The 21,416-nt window shown below is 37.1% G+C and overlaps 1 long non-coding RNA gene across 2 annotated transcripts in view; it reads left to right on the forward strand.

The window, feature by feature from the left end:
• LOC130012160 (uncharacterized) overlaps window positions 1-21,416 on the forward strand; it is a 38,758-nt gene that overhangs the window by 11,702 nt on the left and 5,640 nt on the right. The window contains exons 3-4 of one of the 2 annotated variants that reach the window (XR_008787508.1): window positions 10,437-10,663; window positions 10,883-11,101. This is a non-coding gene — a long non-coding RNA (uncharacterized LOC130012160). The remainder of the gene's footprint in view (window positions 1-10,436; window positions 10,664-10,882; window positions 11,102-21,416) is intronic. The other variant, XR_008787509.1, reaches the window with a different exon arrangement.

Below are 21,416 nucleotides of genomic sequence, written 5' to 3' on the forward strand. Positions count from 1 at the left end.
ATCCTTTTAGAGTTGCATTCACACCCTAAACCACCGTTACGACCGTAACTAACCGAAGTTTAAGAAACAAATTTAGAGTAGTTTTCGTGATAAAAGCTTCTGAAACGGCTCTAAAAGGGAAAATTCTAGATTTTCAGCGTCCCATAATCTATTGCCTTAACCATCGAATTTGTATCATTTGGATGTCATAAGAACGTCCATTATTCGGGCTATCCAATGAGACTTTATTTGTTTAGATTCGGTGAAAATTGGCGAAGTAATCACTTTTTTCGCAAGATCACCATTTTTTTTTACTTTTTACGTTTTTTTTTCTCAAAATATCGGATATTTTTTCGACTACTTCCGGTTTTTGGATCATTGTCGGGATAATTTTAACAAGTTGTTTGGTTACCTAACCTTCTGTACAATAAGTTTCAGAAAATTCCATTCAGCTGTTTTCCAAAGAAAGAAAAATAGAAGAGCATTTTCAGTAATTTAAGGATTTTTCAACTTTTTTCCAAGATTGAGATTCTTTTTGGACCACTTATATTATTTCAATGCTTTTATTTTTGGACTCACGCCATAGTCCACTGATAGGACTCTGAGTAAATAAAGTTTAAGAAAACATTTAGTTTTCGTTTTCGAGAAAATGGCATCTCAAAATGCTCCAAAACGGAAAATACTAGATTTTCGGCGTACCATAATTTATTTTCTAGCCATCTAAATCGTATCATTCAGATGTCATATGATAGTCCATTAATGGGGCTATCCATCGATTCTTTAGTTCTTTTGTTCCGCCAACTTCTGATGGAGAAATTAAGTAATTGAGCATTTTCCAAAATTTCACGATTTTTCAACTTTTTTCGATTTTCAGTACGTTTATTTACCTATTCCAGATATTTCAATGTCTTATTGGATGGATTGATACACAAGACTACCGGAGGGACTCTTGATAGGGAAAGTTTAAGAAAAATCCCTGGAGCAGTTTTCGAGATACAGCCGTCCAAATACGCTCCAAATCAGAAAATACTTGATTTTCAGCATGTCATATTTTGCTGCTTGGTCATACTATCCGTATAAATTGGGCATCATACGACAGTCCATTCCTCGGACCACTCAACGAAAGCTTAATTCGTTTAATCCATTGATACTGGACGGAAAAATCGAGTCTTTCCCCAAAACACCCATTTTTTGCGTTTTTTTCGAAATATCTATCATTATTTCGACTACTTCCGGTTTCCGGATCGTTGTTGAAATTGCTTTACGCAGCGATCTGACTATATAGCTTTATGTTCCAGTAGTTTCAGAAACATCAATTGAGGCTTTCAAAAAAATATAAGGGTTATAAAATGGGCAGAAAATTATTGGAATCGGATGGACTTCAGGTATCCACAAATGTAGGTCAAATTTGAAAATTTTGCAGACTAACAAAAATTGTCTCGTAAACAACGTATTTTCAAAATTCGAAGGACAAAAGCCAGAGATGAATGTTCGAAATTGAAAAATGTGATATAGCCATTATCTCGGAAAAGATTCGGGGTTTCCGAAAATGTCATTTGTTTGAAAATAGGTAAAGAATTGACGAAACCACAGCCGATTTTCAATTCCGGGAAAAAAGTACAAAATTCGGTTTGTTCCGGTATGCGCAGAAGTTTCAAAATTGTTTTATCAAGTAGCCACCACGTGGTTTCCCGATAGAAAATTTCGTTTCAGATTGATATCTGTTTTCGATCATGGAGAAATAGGCTCCAGCGGGAAAACATAATAATAACTAGACCTGCAAGCAGCACTGAACCGGCTTTCAGGAATCAGACAGGAAGTTTGTCATACAATAGCCCATTAATCGAGCTACCAAACGATACTTTAGATGTTTTGATGCGGTCACACCCGACGGCGAAATCACGATTTTTTCAAGAGCACCGATTTTTACGGGTTTTTTTTTTTGATATCGAATATTTTTTCGACTACTTCCGGTTTACGGATCATTGTCGGGATAGATTTAACACGTTGCATGGGAACTTAACTTCCTGTACCAGAAGTTTCAGAAACATCCATTGGACAGTTTTTAAAAGAAAGGAAAATTAGAAGATATTTAACAATATTTAGCAAATAATTGGTAGTCTGATACTAATGTGTTATCTCCCTTATACCATTAGACCATTAGAAGATTGTTTTTCTTTTTGGACCATTTATACTATAATGAGCGACATGGAAAACGCATCACTTTTTTTTCCCAAATATTTTATTACTAGGTGGTTTTGTATGTATAATATTATGCAATACTATGAACTATTGTTTCACACAACGCTCCCAAACGCAAAAAATATCGGCCCGTTTGCACAAAAAAAAAATTGCACGAGATGCACATGAAAAACCCAATATCAACTGAAAATCAACGGAATGAAGCCATGGGAATGTCCAGGGCTGGCATATCTACACGTGCTATTGCCAGACACTTCAACTGTCATCAGTCCACTATTGTAAGGCTGGTGGAACGTGTTCGAGTTACTGGATCAACACGTGACCGTCAACGTCCTGGCCCACAACGCGTTACAGCCCAGGCTCAAGACCGCTACATCCGGGTCACTCATCTGCGTGACAGATTCCGCCCAGCGACTCGAACAGGTGCAGCAGTCGTCGGAAGACAACAACCAGTAAGTGCCAACACCGTAAGACGTCGTCTAATAGAAGTAGGACTCCGTGCTTGACGACCTTATGCAGGGGCTATCCTCCGGGATCATCACCGTCAGCGGCGTTTGATATGGGCTCAAGGACACCAGACATGGAGAAGAGTAGACTGGCAAAGTGTGCTCTTCAGTGATGAGAGTCGCTTTCATCTTTATCACGCTGATGGCCGTCAACGTGTGTGGAGACGTCTTGGGGAACGTCTTGCAGACTGTTGCGTTTTCGAAACGAATCGATGGGGTGGGGGGACTGTAATGGTGTGGGGAGGCTTCACATTTCATCACCGGACCGCCCTACACATTTGCAGGGGTCGCGTTAATGCTGCAGCCTACCGTGATGATGTCTTGCAACCAATTGTTGTTCCGATGTTTCGAGCGCACCCACAACTTCAGCACTTCCAACAGGATAATGCACGTCCGCATACCACCCGTTTTAGTATGGACTACCTGGCTGCTAACAACATCAATGTCTTGGACTGGCCAGCCATGTCTCCGGACATGACACCGATAGAACATGTCTGGGATGAGATAGGACGCAGTCTGTATCGGGGACCACAGATGCACACCATTGCTGCTTTAGAAGCTGCTCTTGTCCAAGAATGGAACAATTTGCCCCAGGCCTTCTTTCAAACATTGGCAAATTCCATGCGACGTCGCTGCACAGCGTGCGTAAGAGCCCCTGGAGGACACACGCGCTACTGACATCTGTGTCGTACTTTTGGTTTTGACCCCTCTGACTTTGTACCGTTGATTACAGATTAAACATCCATAAGTGTACAAATGTGTTGTTATTGATGTGTTCCCATTTGAATATTGTTCACAATAAGAAGCAAAATAAATAAGATATGTTTATAGGATCATTTTGTTATACGAAAAACTAAGTGATGCGGTTTCCATGGCGCTCAGTATATATTGAGGCTTTTAAATTTGGATTCACACCCTAGACCACCGTTAGGACTCTAAGTAACAGAAGTTTAAGAAAGGAAAAAAGAGAAGTTTTCGGGATGAAAGCATCTGAATAGCCCCCAAAAATGAAAATACTAGATTTTCAGCGTCCCATTATATATTGCCTAACCAGCGCATTTTTACCATTTAGATGTCATATGATCGTCCATTGTTCGGGCTATCCAATGACACTTTAGTTGTTTTGAAATCTTACGTAGTAATCACTTTTTTCGCAAGATCACCATTTTTTTTAATTTTTATGTTTTTTTTCTCAAAATATCGGAAATTTTTTGACTACTTCCGGTTTTTGGATCATTGTCGGGATAATTTTAACAAGTTGTTTGGTTACCTAACCTTCTGTTCAAGAAGTTTCAGAATAATCCATTCAGCTGTTTTCCAAAGAAAGAAATTTTAAGGATTTTTCAACTTTTTTCCAAGATTCAGGTTCTTTTTGGACCACTTATATTATTTCAATGCTTTTATTTTTGGACTCACGCCATAGTCCACCGATAGGACTCGGAGTAAAAAAAAAGTTTAAGAAAACGTTTTCGTTTTCGAGAAAATGGCATCTCAAAATGCTCAGAAACGGAAAATACTAGATTTTCGGCGTACCATAATTTATTTTCTATCCATCTAAATCGTATCATTCAGATGTCATGATAGTCCATTAATGGGGTTATTCAGCGATACTTTAGTTCTTTTGGTCCGCTAACATCTGATGGAGAAATCAAGTTTTTCGCAAGAGCGCTATTTTTTAAAACCTTTTTTCTTCATTTTTTGAATACTTCCGGTATGGAGATTATTGTCGGGATAGTTTTAATAACCGGATTGGCTTATCAAATAGCTACAGGGCTATGTAATGATATATTACATTGTCTGATCAGATAAAATGTCCCTGGGAAATCCTATGTTCAGTAGTGCCAAAAATGCAAAAATGTCAATATATCGAAAATTAATTTTAAATATTTCAATACATATTATACATCGTTAGAATCGTAATTAGGTCAGCTATCTGAATCTGTAACTTTTTTGTAAAAATTTGTTTAAATAATAAAGTAATAGAGCATTTTCCAAAATTTCACGATTTTTCAACTTTTTTCGATTTTCAGTACGTTATTTTACCTATTCCAGACATTTCAATGTCTTATTGGATGGATTCATGCACAAGACTACAGGAGGGACTCTCGATAGGTAAAGTTTAAGAAAAATCCTTTGAGCAGTTTTCGAGATACAGGCGTCCAATAACGCTCCAAATCAGAAAATACTTGATTTTCAGCATGTCATATTTTGCTGCCCTCTCATAGGATTCGTGTGGAATTGGTATCACATGATAGTCAAATCACCGATACCTTAATTTCTTTAATCCGTTGATATCGGGTGGAGAAATCACGTTTTTCCCAAAAGCACCCATTTTTTGCGTTTTCTTCAAAATATCGGACAATTTTTCGACCACTTCCGGTTTAAGGATCCTTGTCGAAATAGTTTTATCAGTTGGATTGGGACAATAACTTCATGTTCCAAAAGTTTCAGAAACGTCGATTCGGCTGTAAAACAAAACTCGGGCTCACAAAATGGGCAGAAAATTCGAAAAAAATCGAAAAATAAAGGGTGGTCACTCTGAATGAAAGTTATATTACTGGAATCGGATTGCCTTCAAGTACCCAAAAATGTAGGTCAAATTTGAAAATTTTGAAAGATTACAAAAATTGTCCCCTAAACACATTTTTCATTTTTCGAACGCTAGAATTCAGCGACGAAGTTTCGAAATTTCGAAATTTTCAACTGCTATCATCCGAGAAAATACTCAGGGTTTCTGAAAATGTCATTTGTATGAAAATAGGTACAGAATTGACGAAGCTACGGCCGTTTTTTAATTTTTATGCACCGCACGAAATTCGGCCACTTCCGGTCTGCGCAGAAGTTTCAAAAATACTTTATCAAGTAGCCACCGCATGGTTTCCCGATAGAAAATTGAACCCCAGATCGATATCTGTTTTCGATCATGGAGAAATAGGCTCCCGCGGTAAATAATAATAATAAAGTCTGAAAGCCTAATAATAAATTTAGTAAAAACAATAGTCTTTCAGAGTGCCTAATAACTAGACCGGCAAGCAGCACTGAGCCGGCTTTCAGGAATCTGACAGGAAGTTTGTCATACAATAGCTCATTCATCGAGCTACCAAACGATACTTTACACGTCTTTAGATGTTTTGATACGGTCACACACGACGGTAAAATCACGATTTTTGCAAGAGCATCGATTTTTACTGGGGTTTTTTTAAAATCGAATATTTTTTCGACTACTTCCGGTTTACGGATCATTGTCGGGATAGATTTAACACGTTGTATGGGAACTTAACTTCCTGTACCAGTAGTTTCAGAAAGATCTATTCAGCTGTTTTCCAAAGAAAGAAAATTAGAAGATCATTTTCAGTAATCTAAGGATTTTTCAACTTTTTCCAAGATTGAGGCTCTTTTTGGACAACTTATGTTATTTCAATGCTTTTATTTTTGGACTCATGCCATAGCCCATCCAGAGGACTCTAAGAAAAAACGTAGTTGTTGTGTTTGAGAAAAAGGCCTCTCAAAATGCTCCAAAACGGAAAATACTAGATTTTCGGCGTACCATAATTTATTTTCTAGTCATCTAAATCGTATCATTCAGATGTCATATGATAGTCCATTAATGGGGCTATCCAGCGACACTTTAGTTATTTTGGTCCGTTACGATCTGATGGAGAAATGAAGTTTTTCGCACGACCGGTAATTTTTTTAAACCCATTTCTTCATTTTTTGAGATTATTGTCGGGATAGTTTTAATAACCAATTTGGGCAATTAGACAGCCACAGGACTCTGTAATGATATATTACATTATCTGATCAGATAAAATGTCCCTGAGAAATCCTATGTTCAAAAGTGCCAAAAATTCAAAAATGTCAATATATCGAAAATTAAATTTAAATATTTCAATACATATTATACATCGTTAGAATCGTAATTAGGTCAGCTATTTTACCTACCTACGTTATTTTACCTATTTCAGACATTTCAATGTCTTATTGGATGGATTCATGCACAAGACTACCGGAGGGACTCTCGATAGGGAAAGTTTAAGAAAAATCCTTGGAGCAGTTTTCGAGATACAGGCGTCCAAAAACGCTCCAAATCAGAAAATACTTGATTTTCAGCATGTCATATTTTGCTGCTTGGTCATACTATCTGTATAAATTGGGCATCATACTACAGTCCATTCCTCGGGCCACTCAACGAAATCTTAATTCGTTTAATCCATTGATACTTAACGGAGAAATCGAGGTTTTCCCCAAAACACATATCATTGTTTCGACTACTTCCGGTTTCCGGATCGTTGTTGAAATTGCTTTATGCAGCGGTCTGACTATATAGCTTTATGTTCCAGGACTTTCAGAACTATCGATTTATCCTTTCCAAAAAATATAAGGGTTGGGAAATGGGCAGAAAATTCGAAAAAAATCGAAAAATAAAGGGCGATGATTCGGAATGAAACTTATATTTCTGGAATCGGATGGTCTTCAGGTATCCAAAAATGTAGGTCAAATTTGAAAATTTTGAAAAATAACAAAAATTGTCTCGTAAACAACGTATTTTCAAAATTCGAACGACAAAAGCCATAGATGAATGTTCGAAATTGAAAAATGTGATATAGCCATTATCTCGGAAAAGATTCGGGGTTTCCGAAAATGTCATTTGTTTGAAAATAGGTAAAGAATTGAGGAAACCACGGCCGATTTTCAATTCCGGAAAAAAGTACAAAATTTGGTTACTTCCGTTATTCGCAGAAGTTTCAAAATTGTTTTATCAAGTAGCCACGACATGGTTTCCCAATAGAAAATTTGGTTCCAGATCGATATCTGTTTTCGATCATGGAGAAATAGGCTCCCGCGGAAAGAAATAATGATAATACTAGACCTGCAAGCAGCACTGAACCGGCTTCAGGAATCAAACAGGAAGTGTGTCATACAATAGCCCATTCATCGAGCTACCAAACGATACTTTGGATGTTTTGATCCGGTCACACCCGACGGTGAAATCCCGATTGTTGCAAAAGCACCGATTTTTTTACTGTCTTTTTTTTTAAATATCGAATATTTTTTTTGACTACTTCCTGTTTACGGATCATTATCGGGATAGATTTAACAAGTGGTATGGGAACTTAACTTCCTGTACCAGAAGTTTCAGAAAGATCCATTAGACAGTTTTACCCCCCTTATACCATTAGAAGCAGATTTACAGATATAACGATTTTTCGACTTTTTTTCAAAGAATGTGGCCCTTTTGGACCATTTAAACTATATTGAGGCTTTTAAATTTGGGTTTACACCATAGACCACCGTACGAAAAGTACAAAATTTGGTTACTTCCGGTATGCGCAGAAGTTTCAAAATTGTTTTATCAAGTAGCCACCACATGGTTTTCCAATAGAAAATTTGGTTCCAGATCGATATCTGTTTTCGATCATGGAGAAATAGGCTCCCGCGGAAAAAAAAAAATAATAACTAGACCTGCAAGCAGCACTGAACCGACTTTCAGGAATCAAACAGGAAGTGTGTCATACAATAGCCCATTTATCGAGCTACCAAACGATACTTTAGATGTTTTGATCCGTTCACACCCGACGGTGAAATCCCGATTGTTGCAAGAGCACCGATTTTTTTACTGTCTTTTTTTTTAAATATCGAATATTTTTTTTGACTACTTCCTGTTTACGGATCATTATCGGGATAGATTTAACAAGTGGTATGGGAACTTAACTTCCTGTACCAGAAGTTTCAGAAAGATCCATTGGACAGTTTTACCCCCCTTATACCATTAGAAGCAGATTTACAGATATAACGATTTTTCGACTTTTTTCAAAGAATGTGTCCCTTTTGGACCATTTATACTATATTGAGGCTTTTAAATTTGGGTTCACACCATAGACCACCGTTAAGACGACAAACTATACATTTGGATACCATTTTTGATTGCTGTTCCTGTTTTGACTATCCAATATGTTTCTCTCGGCTTTGCTAACATAGAATTTCAACCAAGATGTCCAACTCAAAGATGAAGACGTCCATCAACCCGTAACAAATGATCCTGTAAATATGGATCTTATTTTACAATTGTACTGTCTTTCTTCAGATTTAAAGATCTCTTTAATTTGCTGATTTCATAAATAAAAATTCTTCTTTCTGCTTCTTTTAGAGATTCGGCTGATATAGATGAATTAATTGATTCTGTAAAATCTGTTTGACGTTTTCTCTTGATACGATTTTGAATATTCCTCATACCAATCAAAATCTATGCCACAGTCTTCTTTAACCATGTTGAAGTATATTCATTCTGGCTCTCAGTCCAGTAAAATATGTCATTTTCTGTCAAAATGAATTCAAGATCAGCTATTACCATTTTACTGAGACGTATTGATGTTACTGCCACTGTGACCTGACGAAGATATATCGCTGAACCATAACCGGATTCGGATGCATCGCTGAAACTGTGAATTTGACGTGATATTATTCTGCCAAAATCCATTGGTTTGTAGAATCTCGCTATTGATACATTTTCCAAATTAGGTAATTGATATAGCCGTTGGTTCCATTTCTGTAATAAATTAGCAGGAATATCTTCATCCCACTGCATATGTAACTGACAAATATTCTGCAAAATGATTTTAGCAGAAAGAATCAAAGGTGCTGCTCAAATGGATCGTACACTGAGCATATAGTGATGAGTATACCTCGTTTAGTTGCTGGTTTCTCTTGTATGTTGATTTTAATTCCTAAACTGCCATTCTCTGGTGACCAGTAAACTCCAAGTGCAGTTTCTGTGGGGAGATCAACAATATCTAGATTCAAATTTCTAAGTTCTTAGGCTTGATCCTCTATTGGTATTTTTTCTAGAACTTTTCTGCTGTTACTCATCCATTTTGATAACTGAAATCCACCATTATTACAGATGTTTTTTTAAATGGTTTACCGATGTAATGGCTTCTTCTTCTGTTGGAACAGATTTCAGACAGTCATCTACATAGAAATGTTTGAAGATTGTTTGAGCTGCTTCAGTATTTAAGTCTGTCTTAAAATCTCTAGCTGTTCTTTGTAATGCTGATATGGCACAACTAGGTGACGATGTTGCGCCAAATATATGAACTAACATTTTGTAAACTATTGGTGGCTTATCAATATCACCATTTGGATACCATAGAAATCTAAGGAAATCTGTGTCTTCGTCTGCTACATAAACCATATAATACATAGAATTAATATTTGCAATGATGGCAATTGGCTCTAGACGGAATCTCAATAATACACTGATTAAGTTACTGGTTAAATCAGGACCACTTAACAGCATCTGGTTCAGAGAAATAGCTTAAAATTTTGCACTTAAATCAAATACAACTTCCGAGGATGATAACAGGCATGATGAAGCAAGTACCATCTTCTACCATTATCTTTATTAAGATCTTTATATGACACTTTGATAGCAAATTCCTTGGTTATCATGTCTTCCATAAATTTGGTGTAATCTTCTCTGAACTGTGGATTTTTAGATAATTTCTTCTGTAAATACTTGAGTCTCTGTTCGGCTTGTAATCTGTTATCAGGAAATATAATTTCATTAGATCTAAAAGATAGACTGATTTGATAATGATCATTTTTGGTTTAAGTAGAATTTATCTTATCTAAGAATCTTAAAGATGGACTGATTTGATAATGCCCATTTTTTGTGTAAGTTATAGTAGAATTTATCTTATCTAAGAATCTTTTATCTTCTACACTGTTTTCTTTTTTGTCTTCTGTCAGTTTTTCAGGAAAGTCCATGTTGGTGGCTTTATGTACCAGTTGTTCTAACTGTTCTGTTTCATTTATGACATTTACTTCACAGCGATTTACTCTAATTGTGTTGTTCTGAACTTGGTTAGCTGCCGATTCTCTTATTACGTTCCATACAGACCATCCTAGCTTTGTTCTGGATGCGGGAGGACCACAAGAAGGACCCCTAATGACTTCCAATGGAGTATAAGCGCCAGGTATGTTGTTTCCAATTAATAAACCTAATTTCTTCTGTAAATACTTGTGTCTATGTTCGGCTTGTAATCTGTTATCAGGAAATATAATGTCATTAGATCTAAAAGATAGACTGATTTGATAATGACCATTTTTTGTGTAAGTTATAGTAGAATTTATCTTATCTAAGAATATTTTATCTTCTACACTGTTTTCTTTTTTGTCTTCTGTCATTTTTTCAGGAAAGTCCATGTTGATGGCTTTATGTACCAGTTGTTCTAACTGTTCTGTTTCATTTATGACATTTACTTCACGGCGATTTACTCTAAATGTGTTGTTCTGAACTTGGTTAACTGCCTATTCTCTTATTACGTTCCATACAGACCATCCTGGTTTTGTTCTGGATTCGTGAGGACTACAAGAAGGACCCCTAATGACTTCCAATGGAGTATAAGCGCCAGGTATGTTGTTTCCAATTAATAAACCTATCTCAGCATCTATTTCTGGTATGTTAATGTTTTGTAGATGCTACCATTTCTTAATATCAGCCTGCGTTGGAATGGATTCTTTAGTAACTGGCATCTCATCTTTGGTAAAGGAACTACTTTATTACTATTAAGATCCACAACTTTAAATTATGTAAGACGAAAGTCTGTAGACTGAAAGGCTTCCCCATTGTTTTTAAAGGTATTGTTTTCAGACTGCCAGTACTTCCTAACGGTTTCATCAGTTTGGTGGTGCAAAATGTAACACTGCTTCCACTGTCAAAAAAGGCATAAGTTTTAAATGTCCTAGCACTGTTTTAACTCGAACTAGAACTGGTTTAATATTCATTGTGCAAAAACCGACCTCCGTATGAAGACTGCATGCAGTACTTTATTGTGGATTTCTATGGCTTTCGTCAAATTCAACATCATGCAATATCGTTGGATGTCTTCTCTCGCATATATTACAAACTGCCTTTCTGCGACAAGTTGTTATACCATGGCCTAACTTTAAACTACCATAACATAAAAATTAAGGCTTAAGAAAAGCTTTTCTGTCAGCACATGGAGTTTTGATGAAATCATTGCATTTTAGTAGTGCATGGTTATCATTTTTACAAAAAATGCATAGTGTTTTCTCTGTCACATGTGGTTCACTAAAATGTTGACCTGCAAATGCTGAAAGTGAGTGCTGCTTTGGTCTTGCAACAGGCTTATGATGTTGTGTTGTCTTGACTGCTAAAGCTCCTCTACAATAATTGGATCGTTGGCTTTTTTAGCTTCTCGTTTAACAAACCTAACTAAATCGCCGAATGTCACAGGTTGATCGGCGTCATATATTCGATCTACAATGTCTCTCCACTTTCCATGCATGTAATACGGACGTTTTTGAACTAACTTAGTCGTGTTTGCTGGATATTCTAAAAAATTTAATGCCCTGAATGTTATTAACAGATTTATCGATTTCCGTAAGGAATATAGGGAAGTTGTCTAAGTCTTTTAGTTTATCAGGACGTATGGGTGGCCATTCAAGTGCTCTATTTGAATACGCTGAGGCAATGAATTTATCATCTCCGTATCGTTTTTCCAATTCTTCAATTGCAGGAGGAAACCCATATTGACTGTCAAGATGACTATAACCGCTAACAATTTGATTTGCTTCACCTATTGTGAATTGCTCTAACAAGTTAATTTTTTCATTTGTATTATCTAATGTTTCACTGATATAATTAAACTGCCTGATGAATTTTTTATATGTCATCACATGCAAATTTTTTAATGTCACCCTTAGGTTTCCTCAATTCTTTAACTACTGTCAACATCATTTCTTCTGTTGTCGTCATTGAAGCGGAATGTCTCACTGGATCTATGTCTTTTAATTCCCCAGGAGGAACTTCAGGTGGGGAAGTTGCAAAAGGTGGACTGGCAATATGGTCATCTAACTTTGTATTTACTAAGGCTGATTCTATTTTTTATACGCCCACATGGAAATGTGGACGTATATTGCCGTCGCCCCCGTCCGTCCGTCTGTCGGTCCGTCCGTCGTCCACAATTTCTTGTGAACGCCCTAACGCCAAAAGTTATTATCCAATTGTTTTAAAATTGATATATGTAGTTTACATTAGTGAGATGAAGAATCCTATTTAATTTCAATAATTTCCGTTTATAACATCTAGAGTTATGGCCCTTGTTTCACTTTGTTGGACCTTGTGAACGCTCTTAATGCCAAAAGTTAATATTCGATCTTTGTGAAATTTATATGCAATATTTAAATTAGGGCAACGAAGAATCCTATTGAATTTCATGTTTCACTTTGTTTAACGTTGTGAACGCTCTAACTCTAAAAGTTATGATCCTATCTTTCTGAAATTTATATGCATTATTTAGATTAGTGAAACGAAGAAGCCTATTTAATTTCAATAATTTCCGTTTATAACGTCTAGAGTTATGGCCCATGTTTCACTTTGTTGAACCTTGTGAACGCTCAAATACCAAAAGTTAACATCCGATCTTTGTGAAATTTATATGCAATATTTAAATTAGGGAAACGAGGAAGCCTATTGGATTTCATCAATTTCCGTTTATTACTTCTAGAGTTATGGCCCTTGTTTCACTTTGCTTAACCTTGTGAACGCTCTAACCCCAAAAGTTATGATCCTTTCTTTCTGAAATTTATATGCCATATTTAGATTAGTGAAACGAAGAAGCCTATTGAATTTCAGCAATTTCTGTTTATTACGTCTAGAGTTATGGCCCTTGTTTCACTTTATTGAACTTTGTGAATGCTCTAACATCAAAAGTTATCTGCCGATCTGTATGAAATTTACATGCGTCATTTAAATTAGTAAAGAGAAGAATCCTGTTGAATTTCAGCAATTTCCGTTTATTACCTCTAGAGTTATTGCCCTTGTTTCACTTTGTTCAACCTTGTTAATGCTCGATTGATGAAAGTTATCATCCAATATGTATGAAATTTATATGCATCATTTAAATTTGCGAAACGAAAAAGCCTGTCAAATTTCAACAATTTCTGTAGATTACTTTCAGAGTTGAGACCCTTGTTTCAATTTGTAGAACCTTGTGAACCCTCAAACGGCAAAAAATATAATCTGATCTGTATGGAACTGGCTTGTAAAGGCCACCAATTACCTACAAAGGAATAAATATGCGACAACCCTTGTCGACCCTCGGACGATTTAGCCGCTGTGGGCATATGTTTCGTTGCCTGGCAACCTATCTTAATGTCAACAATTCCTCTTCTTGCTGTATTTTAAACTTGGCTTGTTCAAGTTTCTGTTTTTGTTTTAAAATATCAATTCTTGCCTCAATCTCTGATTTTCTACGCTTTTCCTTTGTCCTTATTAAGACTGACCTGAGATGCACTGTCAGGTGGACTAATTTCATCCACTACTATCAAATCGTCCCAAGAGATGTCAGTATCCCGAATTGGATGAACTGATATTGATTTGGAGGAGGGTGTACACCGTGGTTTACTTATTTCGTATAATTAGTAAAATAATATGTACCTGATCAGACATAATAATTGTGTAGCAATAATATTTTCAGTAAACTGATAGTGAAAAAACGACAATCACTTAGCTGAAATATTGCTAGCCGGATGTGGACAGTGTGGTTGACAAGGCATGAACTGGATGTTGGCTTGGCATGCCTCTGTTTATGTACGCCGTACAATCGCCATGATTGTTCTACAACTTGAAAACAAGTATGGCGATTATTTAGGGCGTTGATTTTTCTTATTTGATTATTTCTTTAATATGAAGACTAGCAGTTCAAAAAGTAATTAAAGGGAGACAACTAGCTTTAAGTGATCAGTGTAAACAATGCTTCCATGCCGTGACAAAAATGCAACTGACAAGCCTGGCATACAGTATCAATTAAATAATACAAATGATACAAATACCGTGCTTTTATGCCCCTATAGTCTCTAACACTGGCTGACAATGACAATATACTGACAAAACCATACTGGTGGATACTCGAATGACAACAATATTAACTGACAATCACGAGACCAAAATGACTGCTAAAGTTACAATTGTATAGTGCGGTTTTCTTTTAGCGGAAAAAAGAGTCACATGACTCTGTGGTTAATCAAAAAATCATGAATATAATTAATAATGAGACGAAAAATGAAAAATATTATTAAAATGAAAATAAACAATAAAAAGTACTTTTAAGGTTTTCTGACCATAACAAAAGCTAAACAATATTACAGAGCAGAATGCCTATCCACTGCCTAGGATAGACCAGACTTTCGATTCAGTAACCGGGATTAAATGGTTTTCAACGTTGGACCCCGCCACTGGATATTTACAGGTAGAAATGTAGGAAGAGGATAAATACAAAATAGCATTCATGACTTTCAAAGGTCTGTTTTAGTTCCAGGTAATACCCTTTGGCCTTCGTATCCCCCTTCAACCTGTGAGCGGTTAATGGAATCAGTCTTAGCAGGTCTTCAATTCGAAACCTGTTGGCTTTATCTTGATGACATAATTGTATTTTCAAAATCATTTAAGGACCATCTAGCCAGATTAACAGGAGTATGTCATCGGTTACAAAATACTGGTCTGAAGTTGAAACCCGAAAAGTCCCCCCTCCTTCAGAAAAAAGTAAGTTACATAGGTCATATTGTGTCAGATTTCTTCCGACACAGAGAAAATCCAAACCATGAAAAACTGTCTAAAGCCAAAACTTTAAAAGAACTAAGAGGTTTCCTTGGACTTTGTTCGTACTATTGCCGCTTTATTGAAAGGTTTTCGCATATTGCTGCTCCCTCGCATACACTTACTCAGACGGAAGTACTGTTTATTTGGAATCAAGAACAGGAAGATATTTTTAGTACGCAGAAAGAAAGGCTAACTACATCACCGATCCTAGCATTCCCAGACCCGAGTGAAGATTTCGTTTTAGACACAGCCTCCAGTGGATAAGGAATTGGTGCAGTGCCCTCACAGAAAATAGATGGGAGCGAGAGAGTAATTGCCCATGGTAGCCGAACGATGATCAAAGCAAAAGGAGCTTTTGACAATTGTACAGTTTATGAAATACTTTAAACCTTAAGCGACCACGGAGCCTTCACATGGCTCTGGAATTTCCAAAATCCAGAGGGTCAACTAGCTCACGATTTATCTACTGGGGGTGGGGTAGGGGGTCACTTAGGTGTAACCATGACTCTAGCCAAACTTAGAACAACCTACTACTGGTCAGGAATTGTAATCTTTGCTCATTTTTAGCCAGCGCACCATTGGAAGGGAATGCCATTGAAATTATGGGCAAGATAAAACCACCAACGTCTTCTGGCAATTGCTATATACTAGTAATCTCAAATTATTTTACAATCGGGGAACTTTTCCGATGGCTAATATCGAGACAATAAGAAACACGAAGAATTTAGTTGAAGAAGTGTTCCTACGGCTTGGGCTACCATTTCAGATCCATATTGACCAGGGAAGCCAGTTCGAGAGTAAGATTTTTGCAGAAATTTGTAAAACACATCGATAGCTTTGCTGCTAATATCCGAGAAAAATTTCAGGATACATAGCTATGCTGCTAATATCCGAGAAAATTTTCAGGATACATCGGAAACACTCAGCTGCTAGGCGGAAGAAATATTACGATTCAAAATCATTTTCTCGAAACAGGATAAACGGTCCATGTCCATTCCCAGGTGCATAAGAAGGATATTCCTAAAAAAATCCGTAAACCTTGGACAGGACCTATGAAGATTAGTAAGAAAATCACTGATACAACTGTGGAAATTGATTTTGGTACAAAACAGAAAGTAGTGCATACAGACAGATTAAAACTGTCCTGGCAAAGAGACTTGTGATGAGCCTACTTCCGGTACTAGTGTTTTTCAGGATTGTGGCCGTAGCTAGGAAAAATTCGAAGTAGAACCTTCTAGTCAAAGTCAAGAAGGCAATCCTAGGTTTTTTTTCAGTCAAAATATAATCGACAATCATAAGCCCCGTTTACACTCGGCGGCGTTCAGCGTGCCGTTGTCGGCACAGTACCAGGCCCCGATATATTTAAAGAAATTTACATCACTCTACAATAACCGGCCTTGGAACTGTAACCGTCACCTGAAATGTGGAACTCTTCACAAAAATGTTAATTTTAGTCCCTTTGAAAATTACTCGGATGCAAACTGTTACGGCGGTTGGTTTAGTTTGGGCATCTATTTTCACAGAACTGATTACAGAACGGGGAAAAGGTCAAGGTTCATTTGGCGCATGCGCAGTAATCCATACTAAGAACCGTTCTCAGACCGGATATCGTTTACACTACGAAAATGCCTGGCACTGTGCCGGTACCACCGCACTTCAGTAGGCCAAATTGGCACGGTACTCAGTACGGCACGGTTATGTTTGACCCGTTTACACTTCAAAAAATTAACCTTGCCGTGCCTGGCACACTTAAAATTTGTGATATAAACGGGGTTCCTTAGAGGTTTTAAGAATACGTCCCGTATTAAAATAGCTGAATTTTGCAGACATTGCGGTAAATGGTAGAAGACAGAAAGGGTCACGAAAAATCTTGTCAGCAGAGAATAACGAGATGTCGAGTTTGTGGTAGATCGCATACCTCTAAAATAAATTTAGAAACCACATGTTTACTAAACATCCCGTGGAAATGGTAACTTTCATATCCACGCACGCCAGAACACCCCCACATTAGAAGCACAATTCAGGTTGTATCTACTACCAATCAGCGCCTTCCAGGAAGTAATTTAACAAGAAATGATATTAGAGAGGACCCCAAAATTGAATTCATGTCTGAAACTTCACCAACTGTCAGTCAACTCAATGACAGGCGAGAGGAAGCTATATGTTAGACGAAACAACCGGTGAGTTTGTTAGGGTCCCAAATCCACGAACAACCACCCAGGCCACAAACAGAACTTCAAGAACTGTAAGTGTTCAAGTTACTCAGATGTTATGTTCTTTCGTTAGTATGTCTTTAAATACCTTAATTGTCCATACCTTTCTTACCAGGGTAATTACTTTTAGATTAAAGAAAAGATAGCTCCTACCTATTAAAATGATTTGTATAATTAGTAAATAATTAATATTATCTAATGATTGAATTTTTGTTCTATATATAGTGTAACCAATATGTACTTAGTTCATTCATACCTCACATGAGCCGTTTCGTACTTCACTTCGTACTGTTATAATCACTATGATACTGTGTATTAGTCGCGTTTATATTATTATGATTTGAATTTTTAATCAATATGATACTGTGTATTAGTCACGTTTATATTATTATAATTTGAATGCTATATTTGTAAACCGCCAGTAGTAGGGTGACCCGTGCACTCTACAGAAAGTTGGTCTCGACACGACTAAAAGTGCACGCTTCAGTTGCGTGTCTCGAACTGATTTCTGACTACCTATTACAACCGTAAAAAATCTATTGTTGACGATTTTGAATAGCAGTAAAATTTAACTTCTTGGTTATTACAGCAGCTTTAGAAATTACGTTTGTTTTATTTTTTAAATTGCTTTATCATTAACTGTACCGTTAAGAGCGGCATCTTTTGGTTTAGTACAAATACTATCTCTGAATCACTCTCTTTAGCAGGAACATGCTACTAGCAGTAGTTTCATTTTACTTTTACAAGTTTCTTAAAACAATTGTTGAGTTGTCTAAAGTGCTTATTTCTAAATTCAATTTCTTGTTCTAGCTTTCTGTTATGTTTCGTAAAAAAGTAGTCTTGATTATCCCGACCTGTCAATCAGACGTAGAATTAGTCTCTATCATCCAGAAAAATATTCTACGAATATTAGTCTGGACAGGTTGTCAACATTTGAGAAAATTGGCTAGATAATCCGGTCTTTCACATTATCATAAACAATGCCTAAGGGAGGTAACTCCTCTTAATACGCCCATGAAATTAATTTAAGAATGTCATTTCAAAAAATCCATTTGATTGCATGCGAGTTCAATATCTAACACTCTTAATTTTTTATTGTAAAATTTCTCTCTTCATGGGCCATGTCTATGCTTTTAAAATTAATCCTAATTCGTCGTCACTATTCATGTTTGTTTATATTAATGCAGGAATTATGGGATTTATTGTGGGAAGGGGCGCAACTCTTACTTTAAACCACATTAAACACCAAACTCCCGGTTACGCATGGGCAATGGACTTTACGTCAAATATTGACAACCTTCCCAGACCCTCCGTATGTTGAAGACTAGGAGGTTCTGGGTGACCGAGACTAACGTAGAATGGTCGATAGCCTGGTTAAGCGAGACTAATTTCAAAATAAGGGCACGTAACCTATCTTTTACTCAAAAGTGTCTGGATGTTATGGACGACATTTGGAACTATTTTTTAGTCTATTATTTATAGATGATTAATGGTCATAGCTAATTAAGTACAACATGATCGTTTATTTAGTGACTATAATTGTGTGAAACTGATTTGAGGCTTGGCATATATATATAAATATTGTGGCGTAATTGTCGAGATATTTGGAGATATTTATTTATTGTGGGTCACCCTACTGCCAGTAGATACATTATGCTGGCTGGAATTTGTATAGTAGGCTAGTTATTGGGACTGCGGACGATTTTCAGCGATTGATTCGCTATTATTGGCAAGCTACCCTCTGAAGGCATAGAATGATTTGTATAATTAGTAAATAATTAATATTATCTAATGATTGAAGTTTTGTTCTATATATAGTGTAACCAATATGTACTTAGTTCATTCGTACCTCACATGAGCCGTTTCGTACTTCACTTCGTACTGTTATAATCACTATGATACTGTGTATTATTCGCGTTTATATTATTACGATTTGAATTTTTAATCAATATGATACTGTGTATTAGTCACGTTTATATTATTATAATGTGAATGCTATATTTGTAAACCGCCATTGGGAATAAATATCCCTTAGAGATACATTATGCTGGCTGGAATTTGTATAGTAGGCTAGTTATTGGGACTGCGGACGATTTTCAGAGATTGATTCGCTGCTATTGGCAAGCTACCGTCTGAAGGCATAGAACCTCCTCTCATGAACAAGGTCCCTGTCCTTTCTTTTTTATGCAAAACTCGTGTGTTTAGAATCCGCGTCCAACAGCCATATAGAACGGGAGCCCAGGAGGTTAGCCTAGCTGAAAAGTGTACCAATTTTCACATATATGGTATCAAAGCATTCATATCTGGTATCATCAGAATGTAAGTCTGCCGAGTATCTGGTGGTGGGTGTGGTTGTGAGGGCTGGGATTATGGGCTTGAATTCTTGGGCTAGATTAGCTCAAAAGTGTACCACATGAGTTATTCAGCACCACCACAGGAAACACGAATGATCACTGCCAGACAGTTTATGCGGTGGGTTACCCGTAACAGAACAAACACACCCAATATGCCACGCCTGCTAAACTAGATTAGCTTAAATCCGTACCGCCTAAAACTGCTTCGAAGTCGTTCAGCACCACAGGAATCATGAATGATCACTGCCAGACAGTTTGTGCGGTGGGCAACCCCTAACGCACATGCCCAAAATGCCAGCCCCGCCCCCGCCCCACCTAGGCTAGATTAGCTGAAGCCTGTACCACCTAAAACTGCTTGGAATTGGTTCAGCACCACAGGAATCATGAATGATAACTGCCAGGCAGTTTGTGCGATGGGTTACCCCTAACACTAACAGATACTCCAAAAATGCCACGCCCCCAACTAGGCTAGTCTAGCTGAAGCCCGTACTACCTAAAACTGCTTGGAAGTTGTTCAGCACCACCACAGGAACCAAGAATGATCACTACAAGACAGTTTGTTCGGGGGGGGGGGGGGGTACCAATGACGAAAAGCCCAAAATGTCACGCCCCGCATCAAGGCTACATAAGATGAAGGATGATACCACCCTGGGGAAATTTTAATATTCAAGATGGCCGTCATGAGACATTTTCTGTTTATTTACTTTAATTTAGTGGGTAAAATTCGGGAGAGATTCTCTCGAACCTTGGTATGAAGGTAGTTTCTATAAGAATTTGACCCATTGAATCCGACGAGCTTGGGTGTTCCTCCTTAAAGTGACTGCTAATTCCACTAGGAAGCCAAATTCACAATGGGGGCTCATTTTTGAAGGAAACTCATAATGTTCCCTAAAACGGCGTGTAATATATTGAAATATAGGTTTTCGTTGTCAATTACTTCAAATATAAACATAAAAATCATGTTTCGACAAAAATGTATTCCAATCCGATGATATTCTTTCCCTTGCATTTTTATAAGGACACAAATTATACACGGTCAAACAGAATCAACCATCGGACCATCGTGAGTCGAAAGCAAATGTTTATAAAAGCTAACTGGGGCTTGTCGAACCTCATGTAAAAGTCTAACTTACGCTCGCTTGAATCACTTGAATACTCGCAATCAGTATAACAGTCTGATTCTTCCGCTTTCATCAGTATCAAGCAACGGGGGTGAACCTTGTCTTGACAGTTATTAGGTTACTCATACGCGCCGGTAAAGCTGAGGTTGGCAAACATTTTCCACCCCGTCTTCCCCTCTGTTTTTTGGTAGAGAGGGTGACCGTGACTGGTGTCATAGTGGATAATAATGTATGCTTGACAATTCGCTCTATGAATTCGGCGAATCAGAAAACCTATAGTTTATAACATTACTAACATCGTTATGTCTCGCCAAAATTGGCCGCCATTTGGAATTTGACCTCAACCTGGAATACCCGTTGGTCGGAACATGTTTTTATGTTTATATCTGAAGTAACTGACACCGAAAACCTATATT

Source organism: Patella vulgata, chromosome 3 (genome assembly GCF_932274485.2).
Source record: "Patella vulgata chromosome 3, xgPatVulg1.2, whole genome shotgun sequence".
NCBI lineage: Eukaryota > Metazoa > Mollusca > Gastropoda > Patellidae > Patella > Patella vulgata.